This window comes from Heterocephalus glaber, unplaced genomic scaffold (genome assembly GCF_053883595.1).
Source record: "Heterocephalus glaber isolate CG9 unplaced genomic scaffold, H.glaber_assembly_v1.0 deba00001429, whole genome shotgun sequence".
Taxonomy (NCBI): domain Eukaryota; kingdom Metazoa; phylum Chordata; class Mammalia; order Rodentia; family Bathyergidae; genus Heterocephalus; species Heterocephalus glaber.
Genome location: NW_028258294.1, coordinates 12,000,962 through 12,020,053, shown reverse-complemented (window position 1 = coordinate 12,020,053; position 19,092 = coordinate 12,000,962).

Genomic DNA, 19,092 nt, shown 5'->3' with positions numbered 1-19,092 from the left:
CCATTTTTTTCATAGTTACATTTATGCATAATTATACTACAATAAAAGAACCAGAAAGTTAACATTGGTACAATGTGTATGTGTAGGTCTGTCACTTTATCAAAGTCTAGATTCATGTCACCACCACACCTGTCAAGACAGAGGTATGTCACCACAAAAGCTTCCTGGCACCACACAAAGTTATATCTACTCACCTCCTCCTGCCTTCTCTAAACTCAGACAGCCACTAATATGTCCTCTATCTCTTTAATTGTGTAATTTCAAGAATGTTATAGAAATGAAATCATAGATAATTTAAACACAATGCAATTATTGATATGTTAAGACTAAGCCTGACATCTTATTTTTTATTTTAAATTTGTTCCCTCCAGTTTTTGTTTTCCTTTTCTGCCTTCCGATGTTACTCAAATAGATTTCAGAATTTCACTTTGACTTATCTGTAGCATTTTGTGATATATCTCTTTGTACTGTTTTATGTGATTGCTTAAGCATTATTATATCATACACATATAACTTATCAAAGTCTACTGATGTCAACATTTTACCAGTCTTACTAGTGTGGTCTTGCCTTCATTTAAGATCTTTTACCCTCTTGCATTTGGAATGTAATGGCCTCCAGTATTTTTTCAGTTGATGGAAAACCACATCAAACAATGTTATAATTTTTGTTTCAATCATCAAACACAATTGAGGAAACACAAGAGAAGGGAGACTACTGAATTTTCTCATACTTTTAGACCTTTATGTTTTTCTTTCTTCTTCCTTTCAGATGTTTGAAGATTCTTTTTTTAAAAAATCTTTTCTTTTCTGTTTGACAATTCCTTCTAACAGTTCATTTAGGATAGGTCTGTGGTGACAGATTCTCTTAGTTTTCCTTTAAGCGAAGAAGTTTTGTTTCATCTTCATTCCTGAAGTATACTTTTAATAGATATAAATTCTAGGCTGACGGTTCTGTTACCACTTGAAACCTTGCTGATTCCTTTTGTCTCCCATGGTTCTTAATGAAAAATCTATTGTCACTGGAATTATTTCCCCCTTCCATAGATAATGTGTCATTTCTGTCAGTGCTTTAAATATTCTGCCCTTGTCTTTAATTTTCAGAAGTTTGAGTGTAATATTTTTTGACATAGATTTATTTGAATTTATCCTGTTTAGAGTTTGCTCAGTTTCTTGAATCTGAAAGTTTATATATTTTCCAAATTTGGGAAATTTTAAGCTATTATATCTTTGTATACTCTTCTATCCCTAACATTTTTTTCCCTCTTTATGCTTGATGACACACATTAGATTTTTGTCATAGGCTTATAAGTCTTTTGAGGGGTCTATTTCTTTCATTTTCATTTTTACCTTCTACTATTCATATTGGACAATTTCTATTGTCCTTTCTTCAAGTGCACTGATTCTTTCTTCTATCTTTCCATTCTTCTGTTGAGCCTATCCATGGAATTATTTTTTATTTTATTTTTAAGTCTAAAATTTCCTTTCATTCACCTTATATATTTTGTTTCTTTGCTGAGACACTGTTTTCTTTTAGTTCATAATTAAAGCATCTCATGATGGCTGCTTTAGAATCCCTTTCAGATGATGTCAGCAGCTATGCCATTTTGGAGTTGCTATGTGTTGATTATTTTTTTCATTTTCAAGTTAAAATTTTCCTGAGTTTTAGTGTAATGTTTGATTTTTAAGATTAAAGCATGAATATTTTTAGTATTTTGTCATGGAGTTCTGTATCTCACTTAGATTTTTTGCTTTAGTGGGCTACTTCTGACACTGCTCCAGGAGGAGAAAGTGAAACGTGCTGCCTCATTATGGCCACATGACAGTGAAGACCCCAGTTCCAGAGGGGAGAGATAAAGCACCTGTAATGCTGGGTAGGGTTGTTGCCTCCACTAACCGTGAGTTCTGATGCTTTGTGACTGGACGAATGTGACAGTCTGAGCTCTCCACTTCGTCTTCTGTGACACCACAGGATGAAAGGTGAATCTTATTACAGACAAACAAGGGCAGAAGTCTTGGTTCCCCACTGACATATGCTGATGGAGTGAGGCTATAAGGTTTTTCCACACATTATTTGCCTGGAGGAAGATAGTTTTGTCTGAATATTTTTTGTCTTGCTAAGCTTACCCTTTCCTGGTCCTTCAGTTAGAGACAGCAGACTTTTCTTGTGGATTCTACTACAATATTTGCTCCTATTTTCATTCCCAAGTTGCTAGTTTCTCAATTTTGTCTTTGGAACATGTGAGGCAGAAAGAAAATCCAAGAAACCCATACCATGTTAGATTTTCAATCCAAACCAGCCTGTCATCTTCACCCTACTTCTGATTCTTCTTTTGTTTGTTTTATATATTTTTTTCCACAGTTAAAACTCTGAACATTTACCAGAAAGAACAGGGAGAAGTACACATCCCTACTCATTTGGTTTTACCTTTAGCACTTCCATAGCTAATAACAAAAATAATGGCTGCTTTGTTTTGATTTCTATTTACCCAACCAGTATCATGCTAATTCATTTAATTAACACAGTAATCTTAGAGTACTAGTACCATTTTATATTACCAGTACCACTTTATATTACCAATAATTACCAGTACCATTTTATACACAAAGAAACTGTAACTCAGAAGAAATTAATCTAAGCATTTAGAGTAGTGCCTAGCACATATACTATGGGCTAAGGAATATCATTATGAATTAATCATTAGTACTATTAACTTGTCTGAAGAACCTAACATGTAAGGAGAGAGCTAGAACTCCAACCTAGCATAGTCTAAACTTATGCTCCTAAGCTTAAGGCTGTAATTTCTCTCAATTTGAGAGGAACTATTTGCATTAAGTAATTTCTGCTGTATTCCACCTATATCTTTATCCATTTCTCTGATTTTACTGCCACTCTTTTCTTCTATTCTCTTTCCTTAGAGCTTTCCAAATTTTCTTCTATCCATAACCTAATACTAAAATAACTAGTATGTATATAATATATATGTAGTTGAAAAGTCTTTTTACATCTATTGCATTTAATATGTATTTCAAGCTTCATAACACCCTCATAGATTGGGTATTATTAATTATCACTTTACTTTAAAACTGAAGAGAAAAGTTCAAGGACAAGTTCAAAGTCACATGGTTAGGAAGTGGTCACGATGAGTCTAAAGCCTAGTGCTATTTCTACCACCTTATGCTGCACCTGTAGCCCATGGTTCATTTTCACATCCTCCTTGTAGCTATCAATGCTCACAGCTTAGCTCCCTTTGAAACTTCTAGTTGAATGTAAGGGGCTTGGGAGAGAAGAGTAAAAGTAAAAAGCCCAGCAGATAAAGAGGTACCTCTGTAAATAGATCTCTTCTATGAACTGTGGATTCATTGAAGATCTGTTAAAAACACTGCTGTATAATAATATGCCTTACTGCCTTTGCTTCCATCTCCCATGGAGACCCAGTGAAGAATAGAATAATTAGGAGCATGGAGGGAAGACACATGACTTAGAAACAAATTGGACATGTAGGAGGTTATTACACAGATTCTTGTCAACAGGAAAACAAGCCACAGTGGAGATAAAGAATACAAGCATATTTAGAAAAGGTTTGGTAAGGACTGGTGACCAAAATTTTGTGTGTGCAGGCATGTATATATATCTGACAGAAAAAGAGAGGGGAGGCATTCATGGTAGTAATGTTGCCTAGGTTTATGATTTGAAAATCTGGAACATTTTGTTTACAGTTTAGCTCAAGGAAAAACAATTTCAAGGAGAATGGAGTACAGTTTGATAGAGACAAATGAAACAAAAGTTGCATTAAGAGACTGGGTTTGAAAATTAGGAGGTAATTAATAGCTTTGGAAAATTACTGGTCATAGGTAGAAGTAGAAGTGAGCAGAACAATGGGATGAGATGGGCAAGTTGAGAAATTATTTGGAAGTGAGAACAAGAGTGATTCTTCATGCAGTTACACTGGAAAACTCACATAGTTTGGAATTTTAATACCTAATTTCAAAACTTGATGCTGTTTGCTTGCTATATATCTTTTGGCAAATAATTTACCTATCTGATCCTGCTTCCTAGAAGACAAGCACCAATTTGTTCTGTTCATTTTTCTGTGATCTGAGTCCTCATTGTACATCATAGGGAAAAAAAAGTCATAGAATTGAGGTTGGTTATTTACTTATTTTAAGCAAATTTCCTGGCTCCTGACCCCAACAATGGCATATTTCAGTCTAGATCAACTTGGATTTATTTGACATTTGGCTAAGTGTTGTGAGGCAACATAAAGATTTCTAACTCTAACAAGGTTATATAAAGATAGGCTGCACATGGATTTAAACTATTTTTTTGATTGGCTCCTGGTTGACAGTTAAAACTTGTCACTAGATTAATGCACATAAGTAGTAGGTACAGGTTTTTTTAAAAAAAAGCAATGTTCTTTCTTTGGTACTCTTAAAAAGATTAAAAAATATTTGCAATATCTTCAAATATATTAAATGACTATAATGCCTTGCATTTTCTTATATACAGAACATTTATTGAGTAATAACTATGTGAATATTATGGAATTATTTACTCTATGTAAATAACATGTGTGAACCTTGGGATCAGCCCTCATTTAATGTCAGGTCATGATGATAACTAAGGAGTGTATTTTGTATTTTCTCTATATCCTTATTTTAATTTAATCCAATAAAATAACTTATTTCTACTTTTCACCACAACTTTCAGAGTAGGTTTAATTGTCTCCATATTAACAGAAAAGAAATTGGTCTTCCTTCCAAAGTGGTAAAACAAATTTAAATGTCCATCGTAGAGTTAAGAAGAGTGGATATTGAATAAATATGAGGTGATCGTATCCTGAACAGCATCTTCACCATCTTAAGATTAGTAGGTAATTGAGTGTGATGTCATTGCAAGTATGCCAATTGGCACAAAACAACAGTCATGCCATAGGAGTTTCCTGGAATACCCTTAATCTCTGTCTCATTTCTTCCATTTATAAGCTAATTCATCCCTTTATTCAGCAATGAGAATGAACTAGTCACTATTAGATAGTATTCCTATTGGTTTTCATGTTTCACTATGACTTCCAACAGTATTTGCAAGGCTCTGACCTCTGACTACAATGCACAACTGCAAACAGTAATAGGAGGACCTAGCAGGCCTGAAATGGCAGTCTGTCCTGGGTCTGAGATATCCTAAATCCTTCTAGGGACTTGAGTAGAATAAGATTCTTCTTACTAATCAAATTTTACTCCATCATGTCTCCAGCAAGCTAGACTTTACCTTAGGAACTCAAGTGTTATTATGGACTCTGTTTCTCCTCTTTAGCAGCTGCATGTCAGAGTATCACCAAGGGACACAACTCTGCACTGCCATGCCAGCTCACAGGGAAACCTCATACTGGAAACAATGACAATACTGACCTTGTCTTTATGTTCATCATGCATTTGGAGGGCACTAACTTAGGTTTTTAATTTAAAATGGGCTCTTAGCATTTTGTACCCAAAGCTAGTGCCTCAATTGCCTCACCCTAGTCCCCACCCTGCACTTCTGCAAAGGGACTGAGAATGACTTGGTAAGGGAAGATTAGAAGCATGTATCTTAAACTGGCCCTAGCCACATAGTTTGGATAAGAAACAAACTCCATCTTGGGGAATCATTGTTTGTATCATGTGCTCCTCCTATTGGTTATCTGAACCCTCCTTAGTCCCTACAGATGGAGACACGTACTGTCCAGAGGAAATAATGTCAAATAACTTCACTAATTCAGATAATTAAGTGAACAATGTTGGCTTCAAGAAGATGTCTGGAGGGATATCCACCCACTGATGCATCTTGGGAAGAAGGATTCTTCCTGAACCTTCTCCTCTCCAAGGTGTTCCTCTCAGAACAAACATTAGAATGGTTAGCAGAAACTTCCAAATCCAAATTCATTCCAATTAAGTTCTTCTGTCTCTCTTCAGAAGTGACCCAATGTCTTCTGTGTTTGAGTACATATCAGAGCATCTGGAGCACTTTTATCTTGAACTCAATTTCTCTCTAGTACTTAAAAAATGCTAGTGCTCTGAAAGAAGGTTTTTCTTGCAAGGTTCTAGTCGTTCCAGACACCAGGGCTGGAGTTGGCAATAGAGACCACTGATCAGATTTAATTAATGGAAGGAAGAGATCTGGATTTTATGACAAGAATTCCATTTTCCACACTAATTGGAGAAAGCTAGAGTGGAAAGAGGTTAAATTCCACAGATACACAAACATTCCTATTTGAGAGAGCCAATTTTCTTTCTTTTTAAAATTTATTTTTCTTTTGATTCAACTTTTTGGAGAAGGATTTGATGATGAGGGTAAAATATCACTGGTTGATTTATATTTGACCTCCCAATTATGAAGAAGTCGTTCCGACCTTTCCACTTCAATCTCTCTCTCAAATGTCAACCCAAAAAGCTGAATCTTATATGAAGGTTCTGTAATCAACCCCAATCTGAATGACTTCTCCTTCCTGACATAGTACTTTTCTTGAATATCCTAAACATTTGTTTCCTTCCTGTTTGGATTGTGGTTATGCTTTACCACTCTTTAATTATGGTTATGCTTTACCACACTTTAACAGCTAAATTTAGACAATCTGCTTAATCTCTCTTCTTTATTTTTCTTATTTGTATATGAGGAAAATAATTATTTCAGGAGGTTATTATGAAAAGCCTAAGACTCATATAATGAATCCAATGGTTTCCAATTCTGTCTCAGAGAAATTATTTAACTTCTCTATACCCATTTTATTTATCTGTGAAATGAGAACAAAGATTACATCTACCATAGAATTTGTTACAAAAATTCAGAAATAATGCACAATCAATAATATTAGGTATTATCAGTGTATTGTTGTCACTGTTATTTTCTTAATTAGACTATAAATTCAGAGGGAGGAATCTTGTCCATCTTCCTATTTCCCATGGATAATCTTAGCTGATGACTCTAGTTCATTTATATTATTTGTAAGGCCTTCATCATGTTCATATTTGTACTGAAATTTACTAATATCTATTATTCTCCCTTCTCCTTGTGATGTGCTCTATGCAAAACAATCATTCATAAAATATCACATAAGATAAAATACATGGGATAATACCCTAAAGTTCAAAGGTTTTCACACAAAAGAATCATATCTCTCCTGCTTCCTGGCCAAAATGTTGCATTTAACATCAACATATTATATTTTCTTTCTTGAAAAGTGGTATTTAAAAAAAAAAAATTAAATCATCAAATGAGCAAACAATGAGCATAAACCCTTCTCTCTCTCTTTCTCACTCTCTCTCTCTCTCTCTCTCTCTCTCTCTCTCTCTCTCTGTTATAGCATGGACATATGCCCTTAGGTTGTATCTTGTGGATTCCATAATCCATGCCCTCTCTATCTAAAAAAGCATAGCAGGCAATGAGAAATAGTTCTTTTTTGTTTGATTTTTTTTTTTTTTGCTTCAAATGATGTCACTGAGGTCCAGGATGAGTAATCTGCTGTCTGCTCTCATTTTTTCTGTGATAAGAAACTCTCTTGGCTCTCTCTTGACATGGGCACAACAGAGGCTGAGGGCTGGGAGGGAGATTGAAAGCGTTGATACACCAACAGCTCTAAAACCACAAGACAGCAGAAAGCCAGGCTATTACTAATGCTGATCATCTCAGAGGCAATGCAATCAAAACCTTCAATTACACCTGGGTGATTTAATCAACTCCCTGTCAAAGTCAGGCTGGAACTCCTCTGGTACTGTACAAATACAGTAATTACCATGCCAGCTTGCAATAAGATATCATTTCAGTGGATTAGAAAACACATTCTGTTGTCAATTATCAACAGCCAATTTATAGGCCCTGAAACAAGCAATATTTTTTAATTGGTGCCTTTGTGTCATTATCACAAAATTACTTCTGTTATGAGGCATTAAATCATCTTAGCAATGTTGGGAGTGGGGGCAGAAAGGAGATTAAAAAGTTTTTCCACTGTTCTTTCTGATAAAACAAGAGTAGAAACATAAAGCTTGTACCCTGCTGTGTTGGATTCTGAAATTAAAAAAAACAACCAAAACCCCCAGAGATTCTCAGCTACACAATCATAAACAAATACTGAAACTGCATGAGCCGACCAGGACTAGAAAACCAGGAGTCAGATTTATTCTGACCTTTATTTTTTCTCTACCCATGGTCTGATTTTTCTCTCATTTGCCTATCTTCCAAGCTTCATTTTGTAGGGGAAGTTATTTCTTTTAGTGTGTTTTTCAGTTGACACTAGACATGACCGTGGTCATTGGACATTTTCAGATTTGAAATCTCTATCCATTGCCTCCCAAGCCCAAGTACTCCATGGAAGAAATAGGAATGATTTGTCTTTGCCAGAGGCACTCAGCTTCTTCCTAAAGCCACAAGGATTCCTCTCTTCCTGATACAAATGGTGCATCTGACACACTCTTGCTGCTTTTCTCCACCTACCTCATTCCAGCCCAGATATATCTGGGGATACATTTGAGTTTGTTCTAAAAGAAGGCACTTTTATTCTAGCAGACAGTAGAGTACAAGAAAAATGTTACTATTATTGTGATATCTATTACTGGTAATAATAACAGACATTCTACAGAACTTACGATGTCTCAGACATTGATCTAAATGTTATATGAATATTTTAACAATCACATAAAATGTATACACTTATTCTGATCTCACAAATGAGAAGCTAATGCACTGAATGGCTAAAGTTTTTGGCTATATCAATCTAATAGAAAGGACATTGTAACTGTCTCAGGAAAATTTGGTTTTGAATCTTGGCACTAGCACTTTGTAGCTATGTCATATTTGGTTAATTACATATTCACTCTTAGTTTTACTCCCCTATCTTTTAAAGAGAGAACGTAATAGCAGTATTTATTAAGAATGTCATGCATTCTTTTACATGTTTTATGTATGTGACCACACTTGATCTTCATAATAATTCTATTAGTTAAAACTACAGTTACTCCCATTTCACAAATGATGAAGCTGGGATATAAAGAAGAAACCTGATCAGTTACATAGCAAGGAAATATTGGAGCTTCTAAACTTTTTGTCTTAACCATTGACTATATTGTCTCTTAAGTTAGCCATTCCTCCTCTACTATAGACTATCTGTAGTCACGTCCTCCAGATATATATTCCTAATTTCCTACTATGCATTACCATTTAGACAGTATCACAGCCATCTCAAACTTCACATTTGCCAACTTGAAGCCATTGTTATCTTGATCCCAAACCTATTTTATATTTCAATACTTCCTGTTTCTGGGAATAAATGCCCCTATCTATTTAGTTGTTCAAATAAAAAACTTGAGATAATTTTTGGCCACCATCTTTCACTTAGATAATTGTTATAGTTTTCCGTTGGAATGGCTGATTCTAATCATGTTACTTTCAGTGACACACAGATACCTTACCACCTACTCTCTGCTCCTGGTTTGTCAGTGACTGTCATTTTTCTGTCTCCAGAGGCTCACAATTATCATCCAGATAAATTCCTTATTATCTTAAAAGCATAAATCTTATCTGGTCAAACTACTTCAGTTTTCAAAGAGGAAGTGACACTTAGGGTGCTATCAGGCAAATATGGTATATAATGTAGGTGGTATGTAGAATTCACAAGATAGCATTGGTAAATAAATACATAGCAAGGAAGCTAAATAAGTCTTTACTTCCTGTAGTTCACAGTCAAGGGCTCTGTTTTTATGACATAACTTCTCTTCTTAAAGCCATAGATCTTAGTGCTCTCTGCCTAATGCATTCTTTTTAGCATATTAGAGTCATTTCCTAACTGAAGTTTCTCAACATACTCAATGGAAACAAATAAAATATCTTGTTTGCTACGTTGGCCTGCAGCATTTCCACCTGAGATACACATATTGATCACTGGTGTGTTAAAAACTCTTAGACATTGTGCAATAGCAAACAATTTTAATTAAGGCCAGTCCCTCAAATTTTCTAACTATGGATTACCAGCTTTGTTCTGGGGTTTAATACTAAACAAAATCTCATTATATTTAAGTTAAGTGGACATTTCAAGTAATCAGTGGCTGTGCTTGGCTGGTGACCACTCAACTGGGCAACATAGATTTAGATAATTAAGGCTATTAAACTAATTAGTCAAATAATAATAAGCCCCATTTTGCTATTATTCCATGTAGTATGTTGCTTATTTATATTTCATTAAATGTATCATGTCTCAAATATGGAATTTCTGTAGAGTAATTCAGGTGCTGTGCTATGTTTGAAATGTCTTGGATAGATTCTGTAGGTGAATCTAAACTGTAAGAGGTAGGGCCGCAATAAACATATGGATCTAGGACATCCCTCAGGAGTTATTTACATTAAAAAAGCATCTTGCCTGCTCACTCTCAATTCCAGGAATCTAATCTGGTTACTGATTGTGCAAATAACTGACTCCATCAGTCATGTTAATGCCATACCAGGAAGTTGGCAAGAGCAGAGCATTCTACTCCTTGCCCCAGGATGATGGAATTAGATATGCCACTGTGGCTCCTGGCCAAATCTGTGAAGGATGCCCTTGAAAGTGCTCCTCCCTACAGAGAAGGAATGAAAGAGAACAAAAATAAATAGCACTAGGTGGACTCATAAAACTTGTTAAAATCTTTTGAGCATGGCATATTTGATGATTCACCGGGCTTGCAAAGTATTACCAGATTAGAACAAGAAACATCATGCAGAGCAGCCATTCCATAGCCTCAGAACCCTATGTGGCAACATAATCCTAATGGTGAAAGCGCTGGGAAATGGAATTGTGTGCATCCCTCACCCCAAACCAGCACCCACACCAGCAAAGGCAGAACAATGCTCATCAACAGAGCAGTAAAAGTTGTTGGTTTTACCTTATATTTTATCCAGAGACAAAGACTTTATAAGCTCTCTCTGGAAATTTGTTTTTCTCAAATTTCTCTCCCTGTGGATCGAGCCTATTTCCACTCAAGCAGTAATCAGAAGGAAAGGAAAAATACAGATTCATCAGCCCACTTATTCTAACCCTTCACAATTTCAGAGACAGTTGTGATAAAGTAATTTTCCTTTGGCTTTCTCTCTTCTATAATTTACTCACAGAGTTAAAATTTACTAGATTTTCACTCTGTACATTCTCACTCAATGTGATACTTTCACCTTTCTTATTGGTGACCAGATTAGAAAGCACTTAATTATCCAATGGAAAACAAGGCCTTCCCCAAGAGCTGGACTGAGATGAATCTTGAAGGGAAGAATTAATCAGCCCTCAATTCAACCTAATCAGCAGCTAGAGGAAGACTTATTACTCTGATGATCCTATGTCTGCCACAAGGAGAGATTATTAATTTATAACTCTATGCCTGACTATGAAATCACTAGGTGAAACATTCTCCATGATTGTATTGCCCACAATCAAATCCCCCAAACCTAAAGTATACTTTATACCCCAACAGAAGAAAAAAACAGAATTTTCTATTTTTGGCTATTAATAAACATTTATTGCATGTCTACAATGTGTCACATGCTTTAGTAGGTACTGAAAAGAAAATGATAAACAAAATACAGTCTTTGTCTTTGATTAGGGCCTTACAAAAGACACAGAGAGCAATTGAGGAGTCACAAACATACCTGTGCATAAGATTGAATCTAGAGGAGGTTAGGAGTGCAGTGGAGGGCAGGAAAATCTTTCTAAAAGAAGTAATGACTCAACAGAGAGCAGAAGGTGAAGATATTTAAGCAAAGGGAAAAGGGTTTTCTGAAAGAAGAAACAACCTATGCAAAGGCCCCGTGGTGGGTGATGGTGTGGTGAAGTAGTAGATCTGTGTGGCCCAAGGCCCATGCAGCAAGGAAGGGGAGAGTGATTCAGAATAAAGCTTTAGATTTTAGGTAAGGATTAGACATTGCAAGGCCTTGGAAGTCCAACTAAAGATTTTAGTCTTTATTTGATGAGTAGTGAAAAGCTACTGAAATGTTTTAGGTAATAGGAAGCGCTGGAATGCTGTAAGCTAAAATATAAACTAAATCATGTCCCTTTTCAACTGCAAACTCTTAATAACTTATCATAGTCTACAGAGTAAACTGTAAACATTTTTCTGTAATATTAGAATCCTGTGTGCTCCACCTTCAGCTTTTCCTCCCAGCCTCATCTTCTCCTGTACTTTCCTACTTGCCCATATATACTGGGTTGTAGGTGTTGGCTGTATTGTTCGCTGAATTTGCCACAAACCATCTGGGATTCTGTGTCTTTTGCATGCATCATATTTTCAGCCTGAATTGAATATGCTCTTTGGAAGCAGCAATGATGTCTTATTCATGTGTGTCCTCAGTGCCTAAAACACAGCCAGATATATCATAAATATATATTTAACAAATGTTGTGGGTGAATGAGTGAATGAATACTTTCACTGCTTTATTCTTCTGTTGAAATTCTTCACATTCTTAAACTTTGAATCCAAATTTACTTTACCCATAAACACTTTTGTGATTCTCCTAGTTGGAATGAATCAGTCCTACCTGGCTACCACCCCAGGCCATGGCTTCTCCTGGTGATAACCTATGTTTTCATAGCCCATGTGAAAGAATAGATTCATGAAAACACAGTCCAGTTCCCAGCCCCCAATGATATATTTGACCAGTTAGGCCGATGGAGCCCCTGACAATTTATTCACATTAGAGACTATAAGAGAATTTAGCTCAAGGGAAAAGTTAGACTGACAACCCAACTCCAAAGTCCCAGAGGTGGAGAAGAAGGGCAATTCTAAGAACAAAGCAACAAGTCTCATAAAACTTTGTGTCCTGGCCCTCATGGTTCTTTTCTGAGTACTGAGGGTTGGAATGTGGAAGAATGTTAGGCATCAGTATAATTAGGAAAAGCTGTTTCTTGCACACTTGCAAGATACTGGGGTACAGAAGATTACCATGTGGCAGCACCACCAGGTACTGATCCCTGTGGGTCTGGAGTCACTCCTCTTATGTAATTGTCCATATCACCAAGAAAAAAAGAGTCCAACAATAGACACACTGAAGTTGGGGCAGCTTTTAGAGTTGGAGTACAGGTAATAAAACCCATGGGACTGGAGCTAAATCTCTTTTATTAGTATTATTTTGGGGCTGATAGTGACATTGATTTCTACCATGATTGGTGTGACCTGGGGAGGACAAATTATATACTAAAGCAAGACAGTTGATAGATATTTCCTCCATTGGTGAAACCATCTTTCGTTACCAAAATTGGGAAGCTTTTGCAGTACAAATTTCTACATGCTGGAGAGCTCTGATTTGAGCTATAACAGGATCCCAGTCAAACTGTACAAAGTTCCTGTCCCCATCCCTCAATAATATCTGAGAGCCCCTGAAGAGGCTTCTTGCAATTTTCCCTATATGAGTTTGTTAGCTTTAATCACCACATGGTATCAGCTCAGTCTTCACTTTGTCACTCAGCTTTCTGCAGAGCAGAGAAGGGAGTGGACTTTTCATATTCAGTCTAGCTTGGGAAGGCCAGGATCCACCTGAGGTCCCTCCCTCAAGATGTTCTGAAAGCTTCCTATCCTCAGGGTGCTAGATTATTTTTGGAGTTGACTGCATGGAGTCAAGGCTAGTAGTGGGCGTGGGATAGAATATGTTCCTTCCAATTGTGTCACAGTTTGTCATCCAGGCTCTGAAACAGCTGTGCTTAAATTCAGTTGCATGATGAAATTTCTCAAATATTTGAATATTTCTTCTCCTGACTTCCTTCCACAAGAAGCCCCAGACCAACCTAAGTGAACCAAAGAAAGCTCCTGAGAGAGCTGTTAGGTTGACTCTATTGGCAACATGAACACTTACTCTTTAGTAATTTAATAATAGGACGATGATTTGTTCTCACTCCTACACAGAATTTTATTTTTTTATTTTCTATTTTTTTATTAAATTATTTTATTGGTACATTGTAGGTATACAACACAATTACATTTCTCACTGGGAATTGTACCTTTACATAAGGCATCTTGGTTCTTATTTTCTCCCCATTTCTAGCCCGACCTTCACGCCCTCCACCCTTCCCTATTTACAAAGACTTTATTTCCATTTTTTCCATTTCTCAGCATTTTTCCTTTCCCTTCTTTCCTTTCCCCTGCCCCTCTCATTACCCCTACCCCTTGGGACCTTTTCTTCTTATTTTACATTATCAATTATTCATTCTAATCATTGGTACATTTTAGGTATACAATATAATGACATTCATCATAGGAAATTTGCACCTTTACATAGTCTCTCCTGGTTCTTATTTTTCACCCTTGCCCAGCCCTCCCTTCAACCCCTCCATTCCTTCCCATTTACAAAGATTTTGTTCCTATTTTTCCATTTTCTCATATTAATCTCATTCCCTTCTATCCTTTCCCCTAGCCCTCCCACTTCCTTCCCCCTTGCCCCTTTTCTTCCTATTTCATATTACCTATTATACATTTAGTCCTTATATACACTTTCAATTTCTCACACCAGAGAAACTATTCAGTATTTGTACATGTGTGTCCTATTTATTTCACTTAAGAGTATCGCCTCAATATGCATCCATTTAGCTATAAATGTCTCTAATTTCTCATTTTTTATGGCTGAGTAGTACTCCATTTTATTAAAAAACCCACATTTTCTTGATCCAGTCTCCAGTTGATGGGCATTTGGGCTGTTTCCAAGCTTTAGCTATTACAAACTGTGCTGCTATGAACATGGGTGCACATATATCACTGTGGTATGATTCTTTTAATTTTGGGGGGAAGATCACCAGCAGGGGAATAGCGGGGTCAAATGGGACTTCCAGTCCTAGTTCTTGGAGGTATCTCCATACTGATTTCCACAGTGCTTGCACCAGTCTACAGTCCCACCAGCAGTGGAGAAGGGTTCCTCTTTACCCACAGCCCCACCAACATTTGTTATTGGTTGATTTCATGATAGCAGCCATTCTTTCTGGAGTGAAGTGGAATCTCAGTGTTGTTTTCATTTGCATCTCTCAAATGACCAGTGATGCTGAACATTTTTTCATGTATTTATTTGTTATTTCTACTTCTTTGTCTGAGAAATGTCTGTTCATTTCAGATGCCCATTTTTGGATTGGGTCTTTAAATTTGGGAGGTCTGATCTTTTTAAGTTCTTTATAGATTCGAAGTAGTAGACCTTTGTCTGAGGAAGAGCAGGTGAAGATTTTTTCCCACATTGTGGGTTGTCTCTTCCCACTGCTGGTGGTTTCTCTTGCTGCGCAGAAGCCTTTTAATAAGAAGAGATCCCACTTGTTGATTGTTTGTGCTAGTTCATGGGCAACTGAGGTTTTGTTCATAAAATGTTTTCCTACACCGATGTCTTCAAGGGTTCTACCTAACCTCTGTTCCAACTGGTTCAGAGTTTCTATTTTAATATTGAGATTTTTAATCCATTTTGATTTTAGTTTAGTGCATGGTGAGAGGTATAGGTCTAGTTTTAATCTTTGGGAAGGTGAAACCCAATTTTTCCAGCACCATTTATTAAAGAGGCTGTCTTTCCTCCAGTGAGGGTGTTTGGCTCCTTTATCGAAGACGAGATGGCTGAGTTTGTCTGGCATTGTTTCTGGATCTTCTAATCTGTTCCACTGGTCCTCAGGTCTATTTCTTTGCCAGTACCATGCTGTTTTTATCACAGTAGCTTTGTAGTATAGTTGCAGGTTGGGGATTGTGATACCCCCTGCCATGTCTCTGTTACCTAGAATTGCTTTTGCTATTCTGAGTCTCTTCTTGTTCCAAATGAATTTTTGGATTGTTTTGTCAAGGTCCATGAAGTATGCTGCTGGGATCTCAATTGGAATTGCATTAAATCTATATAGCAGTTTTGGAAGGTTGACCATTTTCACTATATTAATCCTTCCTACCCAGGAGCAGGGGATGTCTGTCCATTTTCTGATATCATCTTCGATCTCTCTTTTCAGAGTGCCATAGTTTTCAGAGAAGAGGTCTTTGATTTCTTTTGTTAGGTTGATTCTTAGGTATTTCAGTTTTTTGGATGCTATTGTGAAAGGAATTATTTGGCCTATTTCTCTCTCAGTGAATCTGTCATTGTTGTAGAGGAAAGCTATTGATTTTTGTGTGTTGACCTTGTAACCAGCTACTTGACTGAATTTGGTTATTAAGTCTAGAAGACTTTTGGTGGAGTTCTTGGGGTCTTCTATATAGAGTATCATGTCATCTGCAAATAATGACAATTTCACTTCTTCATTACCTATCTTTATTCCCTTTATTTCTTTCTCTTGTCTAATTGCTGTGGTTAATGTTTCCAAAACTATATTAAACAAGAGTGGTGATAGTGGACATCCTTGTCTTGTTCCTGATTTTAGTGTGAAGGATTTTGGTTTTTGACCATTTAGTATGATATTGGCTGTTGGTTTTTCATAGATGGCTTCTATCAGTTTGAGGTAGAGACCATTTATTCCAATTTTTTGTAGGGTTTTTATCATAAATGCATGTTGGATTTTGTCAAATCCTTTTTCTGTGTCTATGGAAATAATCATATGGTTTTTGTCCTTGGCTCTATTGATATAGTGTACTACATTGATTGATTTGCTTATATTGAACCATCCCTGAATCCCTGGGATGAATCCCTTTTGATCAGGGTGTATGATCTTCTTGATGATCTTCTGCATTCTGTTTGCCAGTATCTTCTTAAGGATTTTTGCATCTATGTTCATTAGTGAGATTGGCCTATAGTTCTCTTTTTCAGTTGGGTCTTTCTCTGGTTTGGGGATCAAGGTGATGCTTGCCTCCAGGCATGTATTTGGGAGTATTGCTTCCCTTTCAATTTCATTGTAGCGTTTAAACAGTAGTGGCAGCAGTTCCTCTCTAAATGTCTTGTAGAATTCAGCAGTGAAGCCATCAGGGCCCAGGCTTTTCTTAGTCGATAAGTTTTTAATTATGTTTTCAATTTCATTGGTTGATATTGGGTCGTTTAGAATTTTTAGGTCTTCTTCATTCAACCTTGGTAATTTATACATATCTGAGAATCTGTCCATTTCTTCTGTGTTTTCCATCTTATTGTTGTATAGGTTCTGGAAGTAGGTATTGATGATCCTCTGGATTTCTGCTGGGTCTGTTGTAATTTCACCCTTTTCATTCTTAATTGCACGGATTTGGGCCTTTTATTTCCTTTTTCTGACAAGGTTGGCTAAGGGTTTGTCAATTTTGTTGATTCTTTAGAACAACCAACTCTTGGCTTCATTGATTTTTTGTATCATTCTCTTAGTCTCCATTGCATTGATTTCTCCTCTGATCTTTATAATTTCCTCCCTTGTATGAGCTTTGGGGTTGTCCTGCTCTTCTTTTTCTAGAAGCTTGAGGTTCAAAATCAGGTTGTTTAATTGAGCTCATTCTGTTTTCCTAATATGTGTATTCACTGCTATGAATTTCCCTCGGAAGACTGCTTTCATTGTGTCCCATAGATTCTGATATGTTGTATTGTCATTGTCATTTAATTGAAGGAACTGTCTGATTTCTTCTTTAATTTCCTCTGTGACACATTGGTTATTCAGAAGTGCATTATTCAATTTCCATGTGTTTATGAAATTTTTGCATTTTCTTTTGCTATGGATCTCCAATTTCATCACACTATGGTCTGATAATATACAGGGGATAACTTCAATTCCTTTGCACTTACTTAAACATGTTCTATGTGTGAGTATGTGGTCTATTTTGGAGAATGACCCATGTGCAGCTGAGAAGAATGTGTATTCTGATTTTGTGGGGTGAAAGACTCTGTAAACATCTGTTAAGTTCATTTGTTCAAGAATTCGATTGAGTTCTAGTATTTCATTATTTATTTTTTGTCTAGTTGATCTATCTATTTGTGACAGTGGGGTGTTGAGGTCCCCCACTACAATTGTATTAATGCATATATGACTTTTCATGTCCGTTAGTATTTGTTTTATATAGTTGGGTGTGCTAGTGTTTGGTGCATAGATATTTATGATTGTCATCTCTTCCTCTTGGATTCTTCCCTTTACAAGGATGTAGTGTCCTTCTTCATCTCTCTTAATCAGTGTTGGTTTGAAATCTACTTGATCTGCAAAGAGGATAGCTACTCCTGATTTTTTTCGGGTTCCTGTCACATGGGGTATTGTTTTCCACCCTTTCACTTTCAGTCTATGAGTTTCATTTTGAATTGTGTTTCTTGTATGCAGCATATTGTTGGATTTTGCTTCTTGACCCATTCTGCCAGTCTGCTTCTTTTCATTGGTGAATTGAGACCATTAACATTGATGGTTATAACTGAAATGTATTGACTTGTCATTGCCATGACTTTTTCTTTCTGTTGGGTTCTCCCCCTCTACATTTAATTTCTTGCCATGCCAGATGGGTTCATTCTGCTTTGCTTCCTGGAGTTGTGATCCTCACTCTATGTTCCTAGGATATTGTGTAAAATTTTTTGGAGTGCTGGTTTGGTATTCACGAAGTTCCTAAGGTATACTTTCTCATGAAAGTATCTTATTTCTCCATCCATTTTGAAAGATAGTTTTGCAGGGTACATCAATCTGGATTGGAGGCTGTTTTCTTTTAGGGCTTGGAATACATCACTTCAAGCTGTTCTTGCCTTGATGGTTTGTGTTGAGAAGTCTGCTGTGATTCTGATGGGTTTCCTTTGTATGTAATTTGTTTCTTTTCTCTAATTGCTTGTAGAACTTTGTTCTGTTGTGTTTCTGGAATCTTAACAATTATATGCCTACGTGTACATTTTTTTTTTTTTTGATCAAGGGTATTTGGAGTCCTATATGCCTCACTTATCTGTATGTCAAGCTCTTTTCCCCTGCTTGGGAAGTTTTCTGACATTATTTCTGTGAAGAGATTTTTTATGTCATCTCCACTCTCTCCTGTTTCTTCATTCAGCCCAATCAGTCTTATGTTTTTCTTCTTTACATCATCTAGCAGCTGCTGGATTGATTTCTCATGTTCCCTTATAATTTTGAAGCAATTTTTCTTTTCCTGGTCACTAATTGCAATCTTATCTTCTATATGTGAAATTCTGTCCTCACATTTGCTCATTCTGCTGTGTAGACTTTCAGTGGAGTTTTCATCTCTTGGAAATCTATTTGCATCTGT